This window comes from Mus caroli, unplaced genomic scaffold (genome assembly GCF_978045245.1).
Source record: "Mus caroli unplaced genomic scaffold, Mus_caroli_1 scaffold_8, whole genome shotgun sequence".
In the NCBI taxonomy this organism is placed as follows: Eukaryota; Metazoa; Chordata; class Mammalia; order Rodentia; family Muridae; genus Mus; species Mus caroli.
The window spans coordinates 45,873,487-45,894,256 of record NW_028227263.1 but is presented as its reverse complement, the minus strand read 5'-3'; the positions used below and the strand labels follow the sequence as shown (position 1 = coordinate 45,894,256).

The 20,770-nt window shown below is 44.1% G+C and overlaps 1 pseudogene; it reads left to right on the top strand.

Annotated features, from left to right (window-relative positions):
- Positions 1–8,188: 8,188 nt before the first annotated feature.
- On the top strand, positions 8,189–8,803 carry LOC147002927 (small ribosomal subunit protein eS8 pseudogene; annotated as a pseudogene).
- The last annotated feature ends 11,967 nt before the right edge of the window (positions 8,804–20,770 follow it).

The window sequence follows — 20,770 nt, the reverse complement described above, 5'->3', positions numbered from 1 at the left end:
GTTAGTCTGCGTTCTGTGGTTGCTCCTGACAACCACGAGTGGAACCCTGGGAATTGTAGTCTTTCCATCTTGAACAAATGGTCGTGGGGCGCTCATAACTGGTTCCGCGATCCCGATAAAGGTCACACAGCTCAGAAACTGGAGTTCCTGAGCGCCTTTTTGCTTATTTTTTAGTACAGAAACCACCTTTAATTTAAAATATTCAGGACAAAGCCGGTTGTAGTGGTGCAACATCTTTAATCCCAGCACTCGGCAGAGGTAGTTGTGGGTTGGAGGCTAGCCTAATGTGTATAATGAGTTTGTTGTGAGTCTGGGGTCGCCCAGAGATTCGCTGACTCGGTTTTGGTTTTAGTAAATTAGAGGCTTTTTATTATAAAAAGAAAAGAAAAGAAAAAAGAAAAAGAAGGAAAAGGAAAAGAAAAAAGAAAAAGAGAAAGAGAAAAGAAAAAGAAAGAAAAAGAAAAAAAAAAAACCCACAAAACAAAAACAAAACTTCAGGACCAAACTAGAGACAGTTCTCTAGGTAAGACTCTGGCTATTTTTAGCCAAAGTATTATAAAGGAAAGGTTCACAAAGTTATAATTTTGGGAGTCAAATGAACTTATATCGTGTCTGTGTGTGGACAAGGTTTGGTTTTGTAGCAGCCATGCAACAGGTGCCTCAGCCATCCAAGCAAGCTGGCTTTTCACATAACAGCAGAGTTAGCCTGGTTAATCTTGTGACCCAAACCTTGTATGAGTAGCAGAGCCAGTGAAATGTTTTGTAACAATCAGCAATTTTTAAACAATAGTCCAACTGTACCAGGAAGTGGTCCATCTCAGGCCGGCTCACCTGGCACATCAAGATAGGGGCAACTTCCTTATGGCTTATACAAGTTAAAAACAATTTTGTTTCTACAAGCCTAGCACAGTAAATTTATCCTCTAAACATACTGTTCACTATCACATGTTTCAGGACAGCTAAAGCTACACAGTGAGAACTTGTCTCTCTTAAAAGTGTTTGTTGTTTTGTCTTGTCTTGTTTTGTTTTGTTTTGTTTTTTTTGAGAACGAGTTGAGTATGGCGTAAGACCAGCTTTGGCTATGTACTTGAATAAGTACTTTTTTTTCTAAAAAACAAATTTATTTGGCTGATTATTTATTTAGGTTTTTGGTTTTTCAAGACAGGATTTCTCTGGGTGTCCCAGAACTCACTCTGTAGACCAGGCTGGCCTCAAATTCAGAGATCTGCCTGCCTCTGCCTCCCAAGTGCTGGGAATAAAGGTGTGTGCCACCACTGTCCAGCTCTGGTTTTTTAAAATTGAAGGATAGTTTTATATTTTTAGAGAAACGAGATTAAAATGTTCTCATCTTCCCTCCACCCAATTTCCCATTAGTGTGTGACATTAGTATGCTACATTAACTGCTAGACAGCAGTTAAGAGCAGGTGTTGTGCTTACACAGGACGGAGGCAGATCTGAGCTCTGTCCCAGCACCCACACTGGGCAGCTCACACCAGCCAGGAACTCCAGCCCCAGTGGATCAGACACCCTCTTTGACCTTCTGTGCTCACCTGTCCTCACCAGCACATAGCCACCCAGAGACATCCACACATATGCATACCAAAAATAAAATCTTAATTAAAAAAACTAAAAAAAAAGTGATACAATTGTCATAAATATGAATAATATCAATGTCCTCTCTCTCTCTCCCTCTCTCTCTCTCTCTCTCTCTCTCTCTCTCTCTCTCTCTCTCTCTCTCTCTCCCTTTCCATGTGTGTGCAGGTGTGAGTGCATGTGTGTGCAGGTGTGAGTGCATGTGTGTGCAGGTGTGAGTGCATGTGTGTGCAGGTGTGAGTGCATGTGTGTGCAGGTGTGAGTGCATGTGTGTGCATGCTGGATGGCAGAGGTTGACATTGGATGTCTTCCTCAGTTGCCCACTTTGTTTTTTAATTAATTTTTCAAGACAGGGTTTCTTGGAACTTGCTCTGTAGACCAGGCTGGCCTCAAACTCATAGAGATTCATGGGCCTCTGCCTCCCAAGTGCTAGGACTAAAGGTGTGTGTGGCCACCACCTGGTCCTATTTGTTTTATTTTGCGTGTATAATGAATGTTTTGCTTGCATGTATGTATGTGCATCATGTGCATGCCTGGTGCTTTGAGAGTGTTGAACCCTCGGGAACTGGAGTTTCAGACGGTTGCAGGCTGCCATGTGGGTGCTGGGAATTGAACCTAGGTCCTCTGGAATTAACGAGTGCAACTAACCACTAAAACATCTTTCACACACACACTTTACTTTTGAAACAAGGTTCTCAGTGAATCTGAAGCTCACCAATTTGGCAAGTCTGGCTGGCCATGCAGTTCCACAGATCCATCTGTCTACACATCTCCATTACCTCAGCTCTGAGGTTACAAATACATGTCACCATGCCCAGCTTTTCTGAGTCTAGTCTGAGAACCTAGATTCAGGTTCTCAGGTTTGCACAGTAGGCTCCCTTTATCCAGAGAGCTGTATCCCCAGTCAGTCATCTATCTATCTATCTATCTATCTATCTATCTATCTATCTATCTATCTATCTTATCTATATCTATGTCATATGACCATGTTACTAGGTGCATGTCTGTGCACCCCACACTTTAGCAAGAGCTCACAAAAATCAGGAGGAGGCATGGGATTTCCTGGAACTGGAGTCACAGGCAGTTGTGAGCTGCCATGAAGGTGCTGGGAACCAAAGCGGGGTCTTCTGTAAGAGCAGTAAGTAATTTTTTTTTAAGATTTATTTATTTATTTATTATATGTAAGTACATTGTATCTGTCTTCAGACACTCCAGAAGAGGGAGTCAGATCTCCTTACGGATGGTTGTGAGCCACCATGTGGTTGCTGGGATTTGAACTCCAGACCTTCGGAAGAGCAGTCGGGTGCTCTTACCCACTGAGCCATCTCATCAGCCCGCAGTAAGTGATCTTAACTGCTAAGCCATCTCTCCAGCTCTTTTTTTTTTCCTCCTTATAAAACTGCTTATTGGGCCAGAGAGAGCGGGACCAGAAAAAACAAAAACAAAAAACCCTGCTTATTTGCACAAAGATGCCTGGAGCATCTCTGGCTGGAGGAGCATCACCTAGTGTCCCCTTCCTGTCCCCTTCCTGTCTGCTTGTCCCTCTCTGCTTCTCTTTGTGGCTTTACTGTACATGAACATGTCTGATGATTTTTTGACAGACAACTACAACTGGCTCGTTCTGATCACTTCTAACACACCTGCCCTTTCATACTTTAAATTTTATATAAATGATATCCTGTACAGACAAGTCTCTTGAGCAGTGACTTTCACAGAGGGCCTATCACTCAGCTGTGAGGTAGCCTGATGCAGTCGTTCTCATTTTCATCGGCAATGCCAGCATGTGAGCTTGACCTTCCCACCCATTCCTGATGTCAACACAGTGAGTTCGAGACCACCCTGTGCTACACAAGAGTCTGGCTCAAACAGGCAAGATGGGGGCTCGAGCTTGGATTCCCAGCACCATGTAAAAGTGAGGTGGAAGCGTAACTTCAGTGCTGGCAAGGCAGAGGCAGGTGTGTCCTGGGGTTCACTGGCCATATGGTAAACCTGCACTTCCTGGTTTCCACCTGAGCACACATGCTGTGCACACATGGGAAAGCACACCCTTACACACACATGCAACAGGCATGCAAAAATTCCCAGCCACAAGGACAGAGGTGAGCCTCCTAAGAGAGCAGATAGCAATCTCCTAAGGAACATACATTTTGCCAAGAATCACAGGACCTAAAGAAGTCACAGAAACCATGACCAAGGTCATGAGTGCACTCTTGAGGATATAGCAAGGCTGTAGTAAAGTCTACTGAGGTTAAGCCCAAGGCTCCAAAGGAGACCAACTGTAAACTCAACTGATTTGTTTACAGTGCTCACCCCAAGCTTGGGATAATAGGATCTTTCAGCCCAAGGACAATACAAAGACTCAAACCAAGGTTCAGTCTCCTGCCATACTTGCAACTCCAGCTTTGGCTCCCAGAGGTGCCCAGACCCCCCATGAAGCCTCTATAGTAAAGGTCTCTGCCAACACAGACACAGGGGCATGGTCGGGAACTCTGGACTGCTTTTTCCCTTGGGTTAGTCTCTTCCTGTGTTGTTAGCGTAGTATGTAGTTGTAGATGGATATCATCAGTTATCGGATAATCTGCGTCCTGTGGCTCCCAGTATGAGGTTCTAAGGACAAAAAAGGACTCCCCACCTTTTTATGGATTCACAGGAACTTGCTATGAGATAAGACCAAGTTGTTTACCTCCTGCCTCTGTGCTCCAACAGCTGCGATAAGAGGTGCACACCAGGGTTGGAGAGATGGCTCAGTGGTTAAGAGCACCGACTCCTCTTCCGAAGGCCCTGAGTTCAAATCCCAGCAACCACATGGTGGCTCACAACCATCTGTAATGATAACTGTATCTCTTCTGGGGTGTCTGAAGACAGCTACAGTGTACTTACATATAATAAATAAATAAACCTTAAAAAAAGAGGTTCATGGGCTGGTGAGATGGCTCAGTGGGTAAGAGCACCCGACTGCTCTTCCGAAGGTCCGGAGTTCAAATCCCAGCAACCATATGGTGGCTCACAACCATCTGTAACAAGATCTGACTCCCTCTTCTGGAGTGTCTGAAGACAACTACAGTGTACTTACATATAATAAATAAATAAATAAATAAATAAATAAATAGAGGTTCACGCCACATTTTGTATGATTCTTGTAAATTTTACACATGATTGAAATAATTTAAAATAGAATACAAAATGTATATACATAAAGAAGCCTTTATCCATGGTGAGGACTTTGGCGGGCAGTGAGAGATCCAGGCACTTCTCACTGGACGTCACAAGGGGGCGCTGGAGAACCGGGAAAGGCGTCTTTGCTTTGACAAAGTGAGCTGCTTTGCTTTACAGCAGACAAGATGGACAACAGAGAATGGGAGTGGTCACAATCAGGACATCAGATCTAGAAAATTCTAGAAAACAGAGTGGTGTGGGTACGGAAGGCAGACCCAGTGATGAAGAGCATTTGCTGTTCTTGCAGAGGACCTGAGTTTGATTCCCATCACCCACAATTAGCCAGCTCACTCTTGCCTGTAACACAGCTCCAGGGGAATCGTATGCCACACACATCACGTGACACACACATATTTTAAAGATACATAATTTTTTTAAGATTTGTTTATTTTATGTAAGTACATTGTAGCTGTCTTCAGACACGCCAGAAGAGGGAGTCAGATCTCATTCAGGATGGTTATGAGCCACCATGTGGTTGCTGGGATTTAAACTCAGGACCTTCTGAAGAACAGTCGGTGCTCTTAACTGCTGAGCCATCTCTCCAGCCCAAGATACATAATTTTTAAAATTTTATTAGATATTTTCTTTATTTACATTTCAAATGCTATCCTGAAAGTTCCCTATACCCTCCCCCCGCCCTGCCCTCCTACCCACCCACTCCCACTTCTTGGCCCTGGCGTTCCCCTGTACTGGGGCATATAAAGTTTGCAAGACTTAGGGGCCTCTCTTCCCAGCTACATACGCAGCTGGAGACACGAGCTCTGGGGGTACTGGTTAGTTTATATTGTTGTTCCACCTATAGGGTTGCAGATCCCTTCAGCTCCTTGAGTACTTTCTCTAGCTCCTCCATTGGGGGCCCTATGTTCCATCCAATAGATGACTGTGAGCATCCACTTCTGTATTTGCCAGGCACTGGCATAGCCTCACTAAAGATACATAATTTTTAAAGGTGTGTGTGTGTGTGTGTGTGTGTGCATGCGCGCGCGCTCGCGCATTGATGAGGCCAATGTCACCCTCCTCTTGTTTCCTGTTTTGTTTTTAATTTGATAACATCTTTAAGTTGATACCTTAAAGTCGGCGGTGAGATCTCAGATTCACATAGTGCTTTGCACCCAGTAGTTTTTGCTTGTTTGTTTGTTTGTTTGTTTGAATATTTGTTAAAACAAACCCAGTTTGGTCAAATGTGAATTTATTTTGCTTTTGTACTGATAAGTTAATATTTATACCGATCGAAAGGCATAAAAATTGCTTGGCATTATTTTGTTTGAGAGCATGGAGCCAGGTGATGGCGATGGCAGTGCACACCTTTAATCCTAGCATGGATTCCAGTACTTGGGAGGCAGAGGCTGCATATGTAGCTGGGAAGAGAGGCCCCTAAGTCTTGCAAACTTTATATGCCCCAGTACAGGGGACCGCCAGGGCCAAGAAGTGGGAGTGGGTGGGTAGGAGGGCAGGGCGGGGGGAGGGTATAGGGAACTTTCGGGATAGCATGTACACACACACACACACACACACACACACACACAGATGATTGGTTAAGAACACTTGGTATTTTACCAAAGGCCATGTTGAGCAACTCACAGATGCCTGTAATTTCAGCTCCAGGGAACCCAGCATCCTCTCCTGGCCTCTACAGGCACCCACACCCATGGCATACATGTATACACACACACACACACAGAGAGAGAGAGATAAAAATAAACCTTCAGGGGCTGGAGAGATGGTTAAGAGCACTGACTGCTCTTCCAGAGGTCCTGAGTTCAATTCCCAACAACTGCACCACATGGTGGCTCACAACCATCTGTAATGGAATCCAATGCCCTCTTCTGGTGTGCTGAAGACAGCGACAGTGTGCTCACATTGTACATAAAATAAATACATCTAATATAAATAAATAAATCCTTAAAAAGAAAATTTGAAAACAAAACCCTACTGTTAACCTTCATTAATCTAGGGAGTTGTGGGGGAGATGGGTTTTCAGATGGACCCTTACATTCAAGCTGATCACAGACTCACCCTGTTGCTGAAGAGGTCTTGAACTTCTGACCTTCTTGCTTCAGCTTCCAGAGTGTTGGGAGCACAGCTGTACACCATGCCGAGCTTGAGTCGGAGAGATTTAGTGACCACAAGAGTAAGAGAGGGGCCATCACAGGGTGTGCTTCCAGCACCTCTGACTGGTCAGTGCTGCTCTAAAGGGCACAGGTAGTCTGAAACCCCATTGGTGTTGTGCATGGCTCAGCACAGGGTCAGCTCCTGAGGTGGGGGTGGGGGGCACCAATAGACTGTGTCTCTCTGCATCTCTAAGTTGTATGCATAAGGTTCTGAATATATAACTTTTCCTCTGAGGAACATTTTATTATTTTTTCAAAGAAAGGTAAGACCCTTGAACCATGGATGCAGCATGCATTTTGGCAGTTGATGGCTGCTGGGGCTGGAGTTGGTGGTGGAAGAGTCCTTATTTGAGGGGGGCAACTGTAGGATACCAATGTGCCAGTAGGTGGTCCCACTCTTGTATACATGTGAGCAGCACTAACTGCACTCAGTGGGGAAAAGAAGGCCTGAGGGGACTGAAGACCCGGCTCAGCAGTTAAGAGCAATTGCGGCTCTTGCTGAAGACCCAGGTTCGGTTCCCAGGACCCACATGACAATTCACAGCTGCCTATAAGTCTAGTTCGAAAGAATCTAATGCTCTCTTCTGGCACCCATCTGCAACTCCAGCTGTAGGCACCCATCTGCAACTCCAGCTCTAGAAATTCCACTCCTCTGGGCTACGTAGGTATATGTATTTATATGCACACACCTATACAAAAGTGCACAATACATACAATTAAAAATGAAAAAAAAACATTGTCCAATTATATCTGATAATAAATGCATATATTCCAATCAAAAATATGCTGGAGACCTTAGCTTTTCCTGCCCTTGGGAACATTATCTTTTGTAAGCAGGAAAAGAAAAAAGAAAAAAAAGTCCTCATCTTTTAGATGTTGTAGTTTGGATGAGAACAGTCCCCACAGGCTCATATATTTGAATGTTTGAATACTTGGTTCCCAATTGGTAGAACTGCTTGGGAAGGATTAGGAGGTGTGGCCTTGTTGAAGGAGTTGTGTCACCGAGAGTGGGCTTTTAGGTTTCAAAAGAATTGTCCTGCTCAGGGCTGGTGAGATGGCTCAGTGGGTAAGAGCACCCGACTGTTCTTCCGAAGGTCCAGAGTTCAAATCCCAGCAACCACATGGTGGCTCACAACCATCCGTAACGAGATCTGGCGCCCTCTTCTGGAGTGTCTGAAGACAGCTACAGTGTACTTACATATAATAAATAAATAAATCTTTAAAAAAAAAAAAAGAATTGTCCTGCTCTTTCCAACCAGCGCCGAGCAATGGGCATCTCTCAGGACAACTGGCACAAGTACCGCAAGACCAGGAATAAGAGAAAACCCTATCACAAGAAGCGGAAGTATGAGCTGGGATAGCTTGCTGCCAACACTAAGACTGGCCCTCGCCATATACACACAGTCCGAGTTCGAGGAGGCAATAAGAAGTACTGTGCCCTGAGATGGGATGTGGGGAATTTTTCCTGGGGCTCTGAGTGTTGTACTCGCAAAACAAGGATCACTGATGTTGTCCACAAAGAGCTTGTCTGCACCAAGACCCTGGTGAAGAACAGCTTTGTGCTTATTGACAGCACACTGTACCGACAGTGGTCCGAGTCCCACTATGCACTGCCCCTGGGCCGCAAGAAGGGGGCCAAGCTGACTCCTGAGGAGGAAGAGATTTTAAACAAAAAACGATCAAAGAAAATTCAAAAGAAATATGACGAAAGGAAAAAGAATGCCCAAATCAGTAGTCTCCTGGAGGAGCAGTTCCAGCAGGGCAAGCTTCTCGCCTGCGTTGCCTCAGGACCAGGCCAGTGTGGCCGAGCAGAGGGCTGTGTGCTTGAAGGCAAGGAGCTGGAGTTCTATCTGCGGAAGATCAAAGCCCGGAAAGGCAAATAAGCCTCATGCATAGTGTAATAAAGGTGTCTGCTGTTCTAAAGAAAAAAAAAAAAAAAGACTTGTCCTGTCCCTGGTGTGCAGTGTTGAGGGCTGGGAAAGGTGAGGCAAGGAATTACAGACTCTGAAGGGAAAGATGACAGACTCTGCTGACCGGGAATGGGAGTGAACCTAAGGCTTTGAGCCTTTTCTGACGTGAGGAAAATCAGATTGTGGGGAGGGAGGAAATACTTGTTAGACAAGATATGGGCAAGCTATTCAACATCTCAACAGTCTGTGCTGTAGACACACTGGCTGCTGGAATTTCCAACCCCAATAAGCCCGCATAAAAAGCATGCAATCCAATTGTTATCATTGTAAGCTATAAGCCTATATCTACACTAACTTATTCCCCAGCTATAAGTCCCTCGCTACTTGTGGTTTCTCCTGGCCACAAGGTTCTGCTCCATCGTGGCTTCTTCTTCTTCTTCCTCTTTTTCCCTTCTCTCCTCTCTACTTGCCCACACTCTCAAAGACCTCCCGTCCCACCTTTTTTCCTCCTCTGCCCAATCACAGGCTCTAGCTTTTATTGACCAGTTAAAATGGGGAGAAGGTTCACTTGAGAGAAGGTTCACCTGCTCATGGGCAACCCCATTTGAGGAAGCAGAATTAACATTAGAATACAAACAGCATCAGGATAACCCATGACAACACAGTTTAGAGTTCACCTGCTTAAATAGTCTTTAAAGCTATAGAGCTGACGACCCTTTCTAGGGAGGAACTAGGTTTACAGCTGAGGGCCAGACTCATCATTTTTATATGGGCTTATTGATGTTGGAAATTCCAGCAATAGTGTGTCTAAAGCACAGATTGTTGTCATGTTGAGTGTCAATATAGTGAGACACACTGATACTTCAGATTTATTTTATTTTTAAATTATGTGTGCAAGTGCATATGTGAATCCAGGTGCTCAGAACCCAAAGGTCCATCATCAGATCTTCTGGGGATGGACTTATACGTAGTTGTAAACTGCCTGATGTGAGTGTTAGGAATCGAACCTGGATCCTCTGGAAGCTCAGCAAGCGCTCTTAACTCTGAGCCCTCTCTCCAGTCCCAACTGGCCAATATATAAAAGTATAAAAAGGAGACTAAGATGCAGCAGCACTGAGATGGGAAGAAAACCTAGTGTTACATCACAGAAGGATGGAAAGCTGTTCTTCAAGAGAAAGGCTTACCACTGAACACTGAATTCAGAAAGCAAACCAGGGGGCTGGAGAGATGGCTCAGCGGTTAAGAGAACTGACTGCTCTTCCGAAGGTCCTGAGTTCAAATCCCAGCAACCACATGGTGGCTCACAACCATCCATAATGAGGTCTGACGCCCTCTTCTGGTGTGTCTGAAGACAGCTACAGTGAACTTACACATGTAGCAATAAATAAATCTTGAAGAAGAAGAAGAAGAAGAAGAAGAAGAAGAAGAAGAAGAAGAAGAAGAAGAAGAAGAAGAAGAAGAAAGAAAGAAGAAAGGAAGCTAACCAGAGGAAAAACTTTGCCTGTAAAAATAAAAAGATTAAACAAGACCCAGAGTAGAGTAATAATGCAATATGCAATGGGTATCTAGAGTCCATTTGTTTCTCATCTCTGAATATTTACAGCGGCCTCTTGCCTCAGGAGTATAAGCATAAGAAGGCAGTGATGCCGGACATAGTAACATGCTTTTAATCCTAGCTCTAAGGAAGCAGAGGTAGCCCAGCATGATCTACAGAGTGAGCCACAGGCCAGCCTAGGTTCCATAGTTAGGTCCTGACTTTGGGGTTGGGGATGGTCAGTGATAAGGCTGGAATGTCAATCAATACATTGTCTTCCCAGCACATGAGAAACCTGGGTTGCTGCCTGGGTTGAAACCATGGTTGCATGACACTAGCCAATGCATCCAGCACTTTGGAAGTAGATGCCAAAGGATCAGAAGCTGCAAGTCTCTTCCTGCATTTGCCTCTTTTTGCGTTTTGAGATAGGGTCTCAGATGGTCCAGGCTCCACTCAAACTCACTATGTAACTGCATGTGACCGTGAACTCCCAATCTTCAATGCTCCTGCCTCTGTTCTATACTGCTGGGATCGCAAACATATGCTACTACTCCTAGCTACAAACTCAGGGTTTATCCTTGGATATTTAGAGTTTAAAGCCAGGCTGGGCTGCTTGAGATCCTGTCTCATCAAAAACCAGCTTTATCTTTTATGTCATCTCCGGTAGTAACAATAGAAAATGTGGATTTCCTTCCTGTCTTTTCCAAAGCACACAAGTAGATGATCTATAGAGAAGAATTTGTCATAATTCATAAAGCCTTTTTGTAGGGGCTAGAGAGAAGGTTCAGAATCTGAGAGCACTGGCTGTTCTTTCAGAAGACCCATCCATGTTCAATTCCTAACACCCACATGGAGACTCACAACCATGTTTTCATCTGCCTTCTGAGAGCATCAGGCACATATGTGGTGCCCAGACATACATGCAGGCAAAACACCCATAAACATAAAATAATAGACTTAAAATATCTGTGTAAGATAGAATTAGATATCACTAGAGTGACTGACCAGCAGGGTTAGCAATAGAGCTGTGGTGGTTTGAATATGCTTGGCCCAGGGGAAGTGGCACTATTTGGAGGAAGTGTGTGGCTTTGAGGTCTAGTGCTCAAGCCCTACCCATTGTGGAAGGGAGTCCCTTCCTAGCTGCCTGCAGAGAACAGTCTCTTTCTGGCTGCTTTTGAGATGTAGGACTCTCAGCTCCTTCTCCAGCACCATGTCTGCCTGGATGCTGCCATGCTTCCTACCACGATGCTGATGGAGTAAACCTCTGAAACTGTAAGCTAGCCCCAATTAAATCTTGTCCTTTATAAGAGTTGCCTTGGTCATGGTGTCTCTTCACAGCAATGAAAACACTAAGACAGTAGCTCAGTTGGTAAAATGCTTGCCTAGCTGGCACCAACCCCTAGGTTCAGTCTCCGGCACTGCAGAAAGCCAGGCATAGTGGCATGTAATATAGTCTAGCACTCAGGGATGGCAGTTGGAGGATCAGAAGTCAAAGTCATCTTCAGCTACATAACTTGTTCGAGGCCAGCCTGGGCTACATGAGGTTTTTTTCAAAAAAGCAAACCAACAGTCAAGACACACAGACTTTCTAGTCCTTGGGGACATAGCAGCCCATCCAAATGGCTGGCTGAGTGAATTATTTATGTATTTGTGAATAACTAATTTCTGTTTCTATCTTTACAGTGATTTGCCCTTGTAAATCGTTAGCGAAGCCTTTTCATAGCTCCCTTGTAACCTTTGAAGGTCACACATGGCTAGCATCTTCAGTGAACCAGATCATCCGCTGAGCATCCATCTTCCATTCAGAAGCACAAGGCCTGATGGGAAGAACCTGCCACAGTTCACACCAAATACACACTCCTCACCTCCCATTGCTCGGTCCATTATACGAGATGTTTCCGTGCATTGCCCACATGCTGGCTTTTAGGGAAGCCTGTGTAAACAATCTTTAGCTTATCTGTCTCCCGGCCAGCACTTAAGGGCTGTCGGCTTCCTTCCCGGGGTCAGAGTTACAATGTAGAATTGAATTCCTTGGCTCTCAGTCTAGATCTAAGTATAAGAAGCCAGGAGGCTTAGGGACTTATTTACTCTCCCCTAAATCTAACAGCTGGCCAGGCTCACTTGCTACAGCCCGCTCTGTCTGGCAAATCACTACATTTGAGGGCAGATCTCTGAGTACCCAATGGTAAACAAACCTATTACAGACTGGTTGGCCCTGTGTTTCTATAGTAAGTTTTCTTCCTTCAAGCCTAAGGTTTCTCAGACCAACTGTCACAGGTACATTTGTAAAAGCATTTCAACTAGGCAGGGCTGGAGAGATGGCTCAGTGGTTAAGAGAACTTGCTGCTCTTCCAGAGGATCTGGGTTCAGTTCCCAGCACCTTGATGTCAGCGCACAGCTGCCTGTGACTTCAATTTTAGGGGATCCATACCTCCTCTGGCCTCCTAGGGCACTACATGCTCATGATAAGCAGATAAACAAGGAGGCACACACACAGACAGAGGACCCAGGTTTGATTCCCAACACCTAAATGGCAGCTTACAATTGCTATAACTCCAGACCCAATGCCCTCTTCTGACCTCCATAGGCACCAGACATGCATACAGTGCACAGATATACTTGTAGGCAAAACACTCACATATATGTAAATATATGTAAATACATTATATATATAATAAACAAATTAAAACAAACAAAATGTACTCATCATTATTCTTTAGAAATGTTATTTATCATTTTTCTTTAGAAAAACATGATTTGGGGGCTGGAAAGATAGCTCAGCAGTTAAGAGCACTGACTGACTGGTTCTGAGTTCAATTCCCAGCAACTGCATGGTGGCTCACAACCATCTGTAATGGGGTCAGATGCACTCTTCTGGTGTGTCTGAAGACAGCTATATACTCATGTGTGTGTGTGTGTGTGTGTGTATAGTGTGTAAGTAAATATTTTTAAAGATTTATTTATTATTATATCTACGCACACTGTAGCTGTCTTCAGGCACATGAGAAGAGGGCATCAGACCATGTGGTTGCTGGGATTTGAACTCAGGACCTTCGGAAGAGCAGTCAGTGCTCTTAACCGCTGAGCCATCTCTCCAGCCCCAAGTAAATCTTTAAAAAAAAGAAAAACATGATTTTTCACTTTCTCTTATATTTCCTCACTAAATATATATATTTCTTTTGTAATATAGGTCTTAACAAAGCTTTAAAAACTGTATCCTGCCGACTAAGAAATAGATGATTCTTCACTGAGGTGAAGGAGCACACCTAGGATCCCAGTGCTCAGAAGGGGGAGGCAGAAGGATCAGAAGTTCAAGGTTTAGCTACACAGTGATTTTGAGGTTGGCCTTAGCTCCATGAGACCTTGTATCAAAAGTTCTTTTTTTAAAGTGGGAGGGAAGCCAGGCAGTGGTAGCACATGCCTTTAATCCCAGCACTTGGGAGGCAGAGGCAGGTGGATTTCTGAGTTCAAGGCCAGCCTGGTCTATAGAGTGAGTTCCAGGACAGCCAGGGCTATACAGAGAAACCCTTTAAAATCCTTAAAAAAAATTTTTTTAAAAGATTTATTTATTAGGGCTGGTGAGATGGCTCAGTGGGTAAGAGCACCCGACTGCTCTTCCGAAGGTCCAGAGTTCAAATCCCAGCAACCACATGGTGGCTCACAACCATCCGTAACGAGATCTGACACCCTCTTCTGGTGCATCTGAAGACAGCTAGAGTGAACTTACATATAATCAATAAATAAATCTTTAAAAAAAAAAAGATTTATTTATTATATGTAAGTACACTGTAGCTGTCTTCAGAAACTCCAGAAGAGGGCGCCAGATCTAGTTACGGATGGTTGTGAGGCACCATGTGGTTGCTGGGAATTGAACTCAGGGCCTCTGGAAGAGCAGTCAGTGCTCTTAACCACTGAGCCATCTCTCCAGCCCTGGACTAAACTTCTAAAACTGTAAGCCAGGCCAATTATGTTTTCCTTGTTAAGAGTTGCCTTGGTCATGGTGTCTCTTCACAGCAATAAAACCCGAATTAAGACAGAAGGGAAGGGGCTGGTGAGATGGCTCAGTGGATAAGAGCACCCGACTGCTCTTCCAAAGGTCTGGAGTTCAAATCCCAGCAACCACATGGTGGCTCACAACCATCTGTAACGAGATCTGACTCCCTCTTCTGGAGTGTCTGAAGACAACTACAGTGTACTTACATATAATAAATAAATAAATCTTTAAAAAAAAAAAGACAGAAGGGAATATGATCAAAGTCCACTATACAGTTATGTATATGTGTATTTATATATGAAATTGTGAATGAATAAATAAAAATTTTATTTAGGTCAAGGTCATCTTCAGCTATGGAGGAAGTTTGAGGCCACCCTGGGTAACATAAAGCTCTGTTTCAAAACAAAAAAGTAGAATGAAACAAAAAAGTTGGGAACATTAATATAATCAATTTATTCACAACTTGCTGCTGCTTCAAAAAACCCATGGTGGTTGGGGGCAGTGCTTAATTACAAAAGTTTCTAAAATTATTCCTCAAAATGCAGAATTTTGAGGAAGTTTGCCTGCTTAGCGGACAAGGCAGGAACGTATGCCCGGTAGCATATTCTGAAGTGTCCTTTATGATGTCACTATAGTATGAGGATTTAAAGGAGCTGCAGAGATGGATCTTCTTTAAAGAGCATTTGCTGTTCTTGCAGAGGGCCTGTGTTCAGCACCCAGTCATCTGTCACTCCAGTTCCAGGGGTGCTAATGTTCTCTTCTGACCTTTGTGGCACCAGGTGTGGTGCACACAAATATGAAAGTCAAACACTCAAACACAGAATAAAACAATAAATCTTCAAAAAAAAAAAAAACCCTTATTTAAGGAAACTTCATATTATCCTGGCGGCTCCTGGGGAGGAATTTGCAGACACTCTCTGGACCTGAGGATGTCACTACCAAACACCACACAGTGGCTGGCTGTGCCACCCGACAGTGAAAACACGCGTTGATTATGCATATGTTTATAGCACTAGACAAGCAGGAAAGGGGAAAGATGAACATGGTATTATACTTTTCCTTTACTAAAGTAGCTTAAACTCTTTGTATGGATCCTGGGAAAGGCACATGGTGCCCAAAAATCTGGAGCCGAGTTTCCTTTGGACATGAAATATGACTACTTGCCTACACAGAGAGGAAAAGAAGAGAGCACCAGGAGACGTGCTCGGTGCAATTACAGTGTCTTAATGAGAACGCGAAGCTACAGGAAGCCCTGCTCTCAGTATCTCTAATCCTCCTACCAGCCCACAAAGCCATCACTCCCCTTTGGCTCCTTTTAGTGGAGAGGGATGCAATGTAATTTCTTATCAATGAGATGCCATTATCCTTTTAATTATGGAGTGAGCTGTCCCCATAGAAGACAGAGCAACAACAGGATACAGCCGGAAGACAGAGCATTAATTTCTTGAAGAAAATAAGGTACTAACGCTCTCAGTGAGTTCTGAAAGTAACAGGCCAGTGCAGAAAGAAATATGAGAAAACTCAGCACCCAACTCAGGCCTACTGGGCTAAAACACAGGGCTAAAAACAAACTTGTTCTAACTGGATGTGGTTCCTCACACCTGTAATCCTGCACATGGGAGGCAGAGGAAGAAAGATCATGAGGTTAAAGGCAACCTCAACAACAGAATGAGTTCAAGGCTAGCTTGGCTGGGAAACCCTGCCTCCAAAAAAAAGTAAAAAGAAACAAAAACAGGGGATGCACTGCGCACACACACACACACACACAAACTGGGCCTAGCAAGATGGCTTCACAGTTGAAGGTCCTCAGAACCCACAGAGTGGAAGGACAGAATCAACTCCTGTAAGCTGTCCTCTGACCTCCACATGTGCACCCACACTCATATGCAGACAAATAAATGTACTAAAATGTTTTTTAAAATATTAACATAAGGCCAGACATCCCTTCTCCAGGGTTTCATTTAACCTGACATCTCTTATTCTAACCCATACAATACTAATATCAACTCCAACGACAGAGACCAACAACAGACTGCCACTGAGCTGTGCTTCATGTGAGCTGTCAGGGAGTTGCACAAACCCAAGGGCCCTTTACCTGCTATCTCTTCTGCAATTGTACCTCGAGATTTCTGGGAATTCTGAAGGACAATGACAATGTCTTCAAGAATCAAGATATTCTGGAATGTCTTTATATCTAACAGACAGGCTCTCACGTTTCATTAGAAAAAAAAAATGTTTCAACGTCACAATCTTCCTGTCCCTAAAAATCAATATAGTTTTATGACAGGTCATCTTTTTAAAAGACAATTAAAATATCTCTTCAGGGGTTGGAGAGATGGCTTAGTGATTAAGAGCACTAGCTGTTCTTCCAGAGGAACATAGATTCAACTCCCAACAGGACAAGGGCAGCTGGCAACTGTCTGTGACTCCTGTCCCAGGGGATCCAACCCCCTCTTCTAGACTCTGCAGGCACAAGGCACACTTGTAGTATACAGACATAACCAGATGAAAAAATAAATAAAAATTAAAAACTGTCTTTTTAAAATATTCAGACAGGACTAGAAAGATGGCTCAGCAATTAAGAGCACTGACTGTTCTTCCAGAGGTCCTGAGTTCAATTCCCAGAAACCACATGGTGGCTCACAACCATCTATAATCCCATACCCTTTTCTGGTGTGTCTGAAGACAGTGACAGTGTATTCACATACATAAAAGAAATAAATCTTAAACAAACAAACATAAAACCTCAAATAGCATGTTCTTAGCCTGCAAACCCTTACCTGGCTGTCGGCAACCCTTGTTAAACAAGGTTTTGCCGTGAACCATGTCACAAACCACATTGGTGGGTGCAGGTTGGCTGACATGAAGCTTGGAAGTCTCCTGGCTGGATGAGTGGTACCAGCAGGGGAGCACTCACCCAGTGCTGGGTGTCTGGGCCTTTAGAAGAGCTTTGGGGCTAATTATGTGACTGATTTCAAGAAGTGGTGCTTGTTGCTGACTCCCCAGATTCGCAAATCAGCCTTTAATTCTAAGTAAACTATGGAGGGAGACAGAGGCTGAGCTGCTTCTGATGTCATTTGTGCTGCCGGGGAAGGTTAGAGAAAAGCTGCAGAAGTCAGCAAACAGATGCAGACCAAGAAGGGCAGTGAGGGTACAGGAATGGAGAGAAAAGTCAGAGTCCAGCTCGGTTTATTTCCTAGGATTAGACACTTCTGCATAAGGATGGGTCTTCAGTTTAACAGACCACAGAGCAACAGCAAACAGCAAAGTGGCTCACGGCAGGCAGGAAATGGAACATTCAACTGTAAACACTGAACCCACCCATGGCAAACTTAGCACTGGAGGTGGGGTGGTGGCACATGCCTTTAATTCCAACACTTAGGAGGCAGATCTCTTGAGTTTGAGGCCAGCCTGCTTGGAAACTGGCCAGCGAGTCCCATCACAGGCAGGGCTACATAGAGAAATGGCCTGGAAAAACAAAAAGAGTAAAAATAAAATCATGTGTGTTCTGGAATGCACGCATTTGCACAACTCAGTGTGGATGTCAGAGAACAACCTTCTTTAAGTCCTTGGATCATCAGACTTGGTGGCAAGTGTCTTTACACACTGAGTCATCTCCCTGGCCCATCTTTTAATTTAATGTGGCTATGAGAAAATTAAAAATCATAGGCATAGCTTGCACCAATAGCTAGTGTAAATAAATGGAAGTTCAATTTCTTTTAGAAGTAAATATAAGATTCTGTATACTGGTGTGTGCTTGTACAACAAAAAGCAAAAGTAACTATGGGCTCAAGAGGCACTGAGGGCAGAAGGAGGAAGTTAAATCCAGGGGTGCATGCCAAGTGGTTGTGTGGTTGTGTCTCAGAATCCTATAGCCTTCATAGCATGGCTGACCAATTCATTGGAGAGTGCACTGCAGAATTCAAAGATGACAGCCTGCGGTCTGACAGAACTAAAACAACCAAGGACCTGGGCCCTGCCATGAAGTCTGATGTGCAGAACCCCTTGGAAGCAGAGCCAGGGGCATGGTCAACGAGGCAGATGTGGGTGGTAATGGCACAGTCCCTTGGAGAAGCATCCGGGTCCTTGATGAGGATGGCAATGGCTGTATGTACGCAGCAGAGCTTACCTGGGTGATGACAAACCCTAGAGAGCAGTTAACAGCTGAGAGGGAAGCAGACAATCAATCGCCTGCTTCTTAACTTTCCTTTAAACTGATCTGCTATTTAAACAAACAAACAAAACTGAGCAGTGCTGAGCAGGCCAGAGGGCAGAGTGCTTACCTGAAGCCCTGCCTTGTATCCCCAGCACCACATAAACAGGCATGGCGGAGCATTACCATCAAAGGCACACCTTTGCTGAGTCTACCAGTGACTTGGAGAGCATCAGGATCGTGTAGCCATCTGAAGGAGCTATATGGTGGGACCAGTTCTCAGTGCTGTGCCATTTACAGGACATAAAGCTTGCCTGTTATTCACAGTAAATCCTTCTAAAGCTGTAAGCTCTGGGACCCTATCCAGACCAATTCCTTGGCAAACAGGCTGCCAAATGATGGATGGTTTCCTTGTACATCACAAAAGAATGTCTCAAAAATAAAAACTTGCGGGTAAGGTAGGGCACAGTTTTCATCCCAGCACTTTGGCAGTAAAGGCAGGTGGATGTTTGTGAATTCAAGGCTAGCTTGATCTAGAAAATTTCAGGCCTGACAGGGCAACATAGTGAGACCTTGTTTCAAAAATAATAAATAAATAACTTTCATATTTATCTCTTTGAAGACCCAATTTAGGCATCTGTACAAATGATACACTTATGTAATTGACCCATAGGAACACCACCACACACACACACACACCCCACATACCTATATTGGAAGTCAGTTGAAACTGGGGAAAGCAAACTGACTTTGGAGGGAATACAATGAAAGATTGACTATAAATCAAACCACAAAGCCAGGCTGTGGTGGCACACGCCTTTAATCCCAGCACTTGGGAGACAGTGGAAGGAAGATCTCGGAGACTGAGTTCAGCCTGGTCTATAGATCAAGTTCCAGGATAGCCAGGGCTACACAGAGAAATCCTGTTTCAAAAAAAAGTTTTAGAGGTGAACTTGTTATATGTAGAGAAAGTTGCTAAAGTAATTTTATCTGGTTTACTGGTTATAAAGTAGACTTTACCTTCTCTGATGACAGGTGAAAATCACCAGACATAGATATATGATAAATACACATATATATGGTAAATACATATATAAGTACATATATGCTTGATGATCTATAAGTATTTATCATAAATATGTGTGATGATCTTCACTTATCATAGTAAAGAACTAAGCTTCAAGGTTGGTCCCGGTGGCACACGCTTGTCATTGCAACACTCAGAGAGCTAAGGCAGGAAAGCCACAAGCTTGAGGCCAGCCTGAACTACATATTCAAGGCTAGCTACTACACACAGTAGCTACTACTACATAGTGAGACCCTATCCCCCCCAAATACAAACAAACAAAATATCCAAAACAAAACCAAAAATAGATGCAAAACATAACAATGGTATGTGAAATGACAGATAATCAATAAAATGAGCCTTTCTCACAGAATTTAGGAAGGTTGATTGTGTGTGTGTGTGTGTGAATTCAATGGTCAGGAATGACACAGAATGCCATTCAGAGGTAAAAGAGGATTAGAGTTGTCTGGATATGGCTAGGTGCGATAACTCACTTTCCACCCTGAAGCCTAGAAAGATGGTAAGTTAAGAAATGGATCTCCAGCGAGCTTGTGCGCACTGTCAATGAAAGTGGGGAAGAGAAGGCAGGCAGAGTGAGGAAAGATATCCCTTGGGCCCTGCAAGATGGTTCCTGAGTAAAGTTGCCAGCCACCATACAACCTGTGTTCAAGACCGGGACCCACATGTTAGGACAGAATCAATTCTTGCTGTTCTCTGCTCTCCACACGTGTACCTCAACGCCACACATAAATACACAAATGTAAATAGAAAATGCCTCTTCCTTTCACTTCAGCAATTAGGATATTCTAGATCCTAGTTATGGCATGGGTCACATTGTGCATACATGTTTCTTTGTTTTACTTGGGAACGAAAAATGTCCCATTTTTAAATTCCTTTTCTGGATCCTGTGCCCTTCAGCTTACTTGGCAACCCATGCGGTAACCCACTTCAGACCTGGGGCCAGTCAGAGCTCTCGCTGATGATAAGGCATAATGGCTACCCGCCTCCTCCGTCACTCTCAGGTGGCCTGGAGTCACCTGAGGGTGTGCACACAGTCTCTCAGAACGATCCAAGGTGCCTTCCCCGGGATCCGGTCTCCATTGGTCCGCTCCTTCCGTCCTTTCCCGGAAGAGGCGGGCTGAGGGCGGGCTCTACACGGAGAGTTCACCAATGAGAATTGCAGAGGGCTCTGT